Consider the following 6,225-nt stretch of genomic DNA (forward strand, 5'->3'; position numbering starts at 1 on the left):
AGAGGTGTGAGACACGAGAACTGACCTGACACTAAAAAACTGTGACCAACACACAAGCCCAAAAACTCAGAGAGAACGAGTCAGGGAAGAGGAAGAAGCAGAGAGAGGAGGAAGAAGAGGACCTGCCTGCTCAGACGACCTGAAGTGACAGCCTAAGAATAGCCAGAGATAGCACTGTGTGGCATTGTGTGGGGGGGGGAAGGGTGAGGCAGGGTGAGGCATGGTGTGGGGGGTCCGAGGGGAAAGGAGGGGGGGTTGGACTTATATGGCGTGAAAGGGGACCCCTGGTATGTCCGGCTCGCCGTGATTCACCGGCGCCAATATAGACCCAGCAGATTATTCTAGACACCCCCGCCCTCACCCACCCTCACCCCTCTAACGCCAAGGGTCTCCCTCGGATCCAATCAGGGGCGACGCCAGGAAACGTCTCATTACCTTTGTGGCGATAAAGTTGAAACAGAAAGGGCACGACTTAACTGTGTTCGATTCCTGAAAGGTCAGTGGCAGATGGTTATTACGGCAAGGTCGCAGGTTCAAATCCTGCCACCACATATCACTGCCGGAGTTGCCTTCAACCAAACCGCATCTGAAACCAACTAGATTAATTTGTTTCAGGTTTATTTCCTTTACTTTTTCATTCATCATCTATATTTTCATGAATAATCAAAACATAATATATGTAAATTCATGATAAGTTGCCAAGATGACAGATTCAAATGGTTTGTTTTCCCTTATTCAACAATCCAAAGCTTGGTATTTATGTTTCTTCAGGAAATCCCTCCCCGTGAGATTTCTAATTGAACAATTTAACACAAACTAAACACAGACTTAGTGTTGCATGTGTCAAGCGATCAATCTTAATCTGGTGAACAGCAGGAAATGTTTGTTGGGGGCCACTTTCATCCAGATCTGGTGCTGTAGTAAGAATCTGGGCAGCAGGACGGAATCAAAACAAAGAATGAGGGAACGAGTCTGATGTGTTTTAAACTATAACTCCTGTTAAATCACAGCATCACTGGTGTGTGTGTGAAAACATTCTGAGGATGAGTCAAGTTGTATAATGTGCACGAGTGAGAACAGTCAGATCTGAGGCACGGTAACAGATGCACGTTGGGCTTTTATTTTGGCAGGTGATAACAACAGGTGAGGATTTCCTGACACACACACACAAAGACAAACACACCACACTGCTGAGTGGTCAGTATGTATGAGGTTTCAAGTGATTCTCAGTTTTATCTTTTACTCACCTCATTAATTTGATTATTCATTTTTATTGCCTGTACTTTGACTATTAAATTATGTCCAAGTCCAATCTGTTAACATGGAGAGGGCAGGATGTAAGCAGTGATGGTATGTAACAAAGTACATTTATTTTGTTAATGTATTTAGATAAATCTGTAAATCTGTACCAATTTAATTTTACCAAGTACACATAAAATGGATTAGGAAGAGGCCACCACAGAGACTAGCGATACTCAGCAAGTACTTACTTACTTAAAAGTATGTTCAAAAGCAAGAAATTACTTAATTTTACACAAGCAGAAAAGTTGATGTGGTACTTTTATATAAAAAAAACTGTGGCTATTTATGTGTACTCCATCCAGCACTAGGTTTATGACCCATACTGCAGCCACCAGGAGGCGATCCAGATGTTTTGGCTTCACTTTTGGAGCTTTCATGTCGTCCATCTTTATGTTTCCTGTGGGTTGAAGGCAGGACAGACACTGCCACTGTGTGGAAATAAACGGACATTTTAAACTAATTTAAGAAACAGAGGGACAGCCCGAGCTGCTCAGCCTCTTAAATCACCGGCTAAGTTTAGACGCCTTTGTCACAGAGGAATCTGACAGAGACAACCTGGAGACGGTCCATGTCCCATCTGCTAATAATGAGGAGGCGGGTTTATGACTGCAACCAGCCACCCGGGGGCGATCTAGATATTTTGGCTTCACTTTTAGGAGCCATCATGTCTTCGGTCCGTAACCTTCCTCCCTCCTCGTCATTTTATTATATTTACTGATCTGACCTTTGTCACAAGCAGCTCAGTTAAGAAGCTGTTTAAAATGTTCAAACTATTCACAAGAGCTTGGAGGTCAGTGCAGGTTTAATAATGCTAAAGGATCTCACACACACACACTCACACGCACACACACAAACACACTATATGTTCAAAAGGAAATAGTCTTTGAACGCTGCAGTTAGCAGGAAGTAAATGTAAAGAAAGAACAATTACGTTTTAAATCGATAAATCTAAAAGCGTAAGATTACAGTATTACTGGTAATTGTATGTGTGTCTGTTTTGTAGTAATGTTTATATGCTTGGAGATGTTTTCTCATCTGTTGACCTCTTTACTGCCTCTGTCCTTCCTGTCGTAGTCATTTCATTGCTTTATTATTTATGCTCCGTTTGTGCGTCTGTGTTTTTGTGTGTTTATATGTATGTACCATCAACCTGCTGATGAAAACTGTCCTGTATGACTGAATCTGACATGTTCACATGTTGGACACGTTCATTGTTCCTTTAATATTAATATATATAAATGAATAAACCCTAATGTTACTGGTAATCAAACAGTCTTTTAGGCAGTGTTTGTAGCTGATGTTGTTGAAGCTGAACGAACTGACTCTACTGTTCACCTGCTCTCAGGTGTGTCACCGCCCGCCTGCTCCTGCTGCCTCCCGCACTCCGCCGAGCAGCAGGGCCGCACCGTGCACAGAACCCAGCGAACACCCTGCAAATACAATTAACCGAATAAGTTAAATTTATAGAAACAGGTACACTTGATTTCCAGGCCTTGAGTCTAACTGACCAGCAGCAGATTCAGCGGAGGACAGCTCCCCGTGTGACCCGGCCTCCGGCGTTGGGAGCCGGGCGAGCGGTGCCACTTGTTGCCGGCTGGTGGTGATGATGGCGGGGCGGGTGGAGGGATTAGACCCGGACAGAGCAGCGGGACAGACGCCGACCGAGACGGTGTGGAAATGGGCAGAGAAGTGAAAACCTGCCGCTGAGTCTCTCACTGAAGCTCCGTGAAGAGTCTCACACCGAGGGGACTTTCTACGGCCCGTAGTCCGGGATCCTGCTCCGGTGCCCGGGCCGGGCAGAGCAGCAGGGCGGCCGGGGGGAGGAGGAGCGGGAGGCCGGTGGATTTACAAGAGCTGGGTTTATATTTAAAGAGGCAGGAGTCAGTCAGCGATTGGAGGATAAAACCATAGATGTGTATAAAGATAAAACCAGGTTCATACCAAAGACTGTATATAAAGAAAAAAACAGGTTCATATCATAGAATGTATATAAAAATAAAACCAGGTTCATACCATAGACTGTATATAAAGATGAAACCAGGTTCATATCATAGACTGTATACACAAATATAACCAGGTTCATACCATAGAATGTATATGAAGATAAAACCAGGTTCATACCAAAGACTGTATATAAAGATAAAACCAGGTTCATATCATAGACTGTATACACAAATATAACCAGGTTCATACCATAGAATGTATATAAAGATAAAACCAGGTTCATACCATAGACTGTATACACAAATATAACCAGGTTCATACCATAGAATGTATATGAAGATAAAACCAGGTTCATATCATAGAATGTATATAAAGATGAAACCAGGTTCATACCATAGACTGTATACACAAATATAACCAGGTTCATACCATAGAATGTATATGAAGATAAAACCAGGTTCATATCATAGAATGTATATAAAGATGAAACCAGGTTCATACCATAGACTGTATACACAAATATAACCAGGTTCATACCATAGAATGTATATGAAGATAAAACCAGGTTCATATCATAGAATGTATATAAAGATGAAACCAGGTTCATACCATAGACTGTATACACAAATATAACCAGGTTCATACCATAGAATGTATATGAAGATAAAACCAGGTTCACATCATAGACTGTATGTAAAGATAAAACCAGGTTCATACAAGAATTTTTTTGTACTGATATGTACGGTGAGGGAGAGAACGTCAAACAAGTTGAAATGTCAAGAACAAAGTTGAACTAAATCATAGTTTCATTTTATCTGAGAATTTCTTTTTAAAAATAGTTAAAATGTTAAGAAAAATGTGAAAAGTTGAGAATAAAAGCAACATTTTTTAAATATATCAGGTAATTATAAATCAGTAATAGAATTTTTTGTCTGGGGAAATAAGTCAGAGTCTAGAAAAACTCTTTCACTGATTTCATCTGTGACCTATTTCAACGTGATATTGAGTTTTTCACCTGAAAAATATATTTCATATAAATAGTTTAAACTGAACAAATGTTTGGACCACCTGCAAAAATTCTTTGACACAAATGAAGAGGTACACACTGAATAATAGATATTTATTTAGAAAAATAAATAAGACCAACAAGAGTGACAAATCATCCATAAATCCTCTTCCCATTCTCAAACGTCAACCCTTCTGGAACAGAAACTTTAATACACAAGAACTACTATATCAAACACCTGCATATATATTCAGTATCATTACTACACTGTTGTGCGGTGTGGAGATTTACTGCATTATACTGCTGATTTACCATATACTGCACTTTCTGCCATCACACTCTAGCAGAAAATATTAGGAAAATATGCAGAGGTTGAGGTTTGTGTTGCTAACAGGATGGAAGTGAATATACATATATGAATCAAAGCCATCAGTGCAGTTTGAAAGTTGTAGGACAGAACCTTTAAGAATATGTAATCTGATTCTCTATCCTTCCGGCTTTAAACTACAACAATATATTTACGCTAAAGCAGATATTCTTGATAAGGTTTAGCTGGTGGTATAATTCAGCTAATTGAACAGTTTATTGCAGTTTAGCTAAAGTGAAAGTATTTGAGCTGTATGTAAACTAAAGGTTAACTCACAGGCCAGTTGAAGACATTTTGGGTAATGTTGCCTTTAGGTGTAGGTTAGTTCTATATTAGCCAGTTTAGTCTTTACCTACAAAGCTTGTTTGTTTTGGCAAAAAACTGCTGAGTTGGTGTAGCTAACAGTTAAGCTACTAATATATTTGGTTTTAGCTTGTATTCGAGCTAAAGCAGCTAATCTTAATCAAGGTTATAGGTTAGCTAACAGTGTGTTGTAGTTTAGCTATAATGTAAAAAGCTTTTAGCTAAAGGTAGGCTAAAGCTAAACTAACAGACCAGTTTAAGACATTTTGACTAACGTTGCCTCACAGATTATTTTAGTTCTACGTTCGCCAGTTTAGTCTTTACCCACAAAGCGTAGCCAACAGTTTATCTGCTGAAATATATAGTTTTAGCCTGTATTCAAGCTAAAGCCGCTAATCTCGATCAAGGTTAAAGGTTAGCTAATTAAAGTTTGTTGTAGTTTAGATTTAACGTAAAGAGGTTTTAAGCTAAAGGCAAACTAGTTAATGGAATAGACCAGTTTAAGACATTTTGAGTAACGTTGCCTCAGATTAATTTAGTCTTTAGTTTAGTCTTGGGCCCCACAGATGGTTTTGTAAAGCCTTAATTTGGATTATCTATAGCTAATATTACAACACTTTAACAGCCCAGTTAGCATCTACAACATATTAGTAATGTTAGCTAAATACTAGCTTAGCCACTAGGCACACTAGCATGGCTCAGATTAGTGAACAGTCTGACGTTGCAGCTTTTTATCGGTTAAGACTACTACAATCTTTAGTTTTAGTTTTGTTGAGGTTTTGTTGACTCGGTTGCATTGATGGAAATCTGTCATGAGAGGAAATCTGTATATGTTTTGTGAAAACATTCAATTAGATTGTTGGGGAATGTTCGTTAACTCCACACAGACCAACAGGTAAGATTGGCTTTTCAAGAGCCACTTTACAATCAACACCAATATCCCTTTTAACCGCCGGTATGAACACCAACAACATCACAATCACATTCCACTAAATCAACTTTCAGCAAAATATACAGTTCAAAGATGCAAATAGGAAAATGAAATAAAGAAAAGGGAGATAAAGACGAGCTGAACAATACAAGAACATGGGGACTTTTTGAAAACCATTAAAAATAACCTGTTTCTTAACAAAAGTGCATTTGCAGGCCTCAGGGCTTCCAGCATGAGGGGATTTGAGTAATAAAGATAGAAGACATTTTGGAAAATCCTACTGATTGTCCCTGTACCCAAATATTATCCAAATCTGATATCAGATGGAAACACCCTCATGGGTCTAGGACATTTTCAGCCTGGATCTGCACA

The sequence above is a fragment of the Pleuronectes platessa genome, chromosome 12, assembly GCF_947347685.1.
Source record: "Pleuronectes platessa chromosome 12, fPlePla1.1, whole genome shotgun sequence".
Lineage (NCBI taxonomy): Eukaryota > Metazoa > Chordata > Actinopteri > Pleuronectiformes > Pleuronectidae > Pleuronectes > Pleuronectes platessa.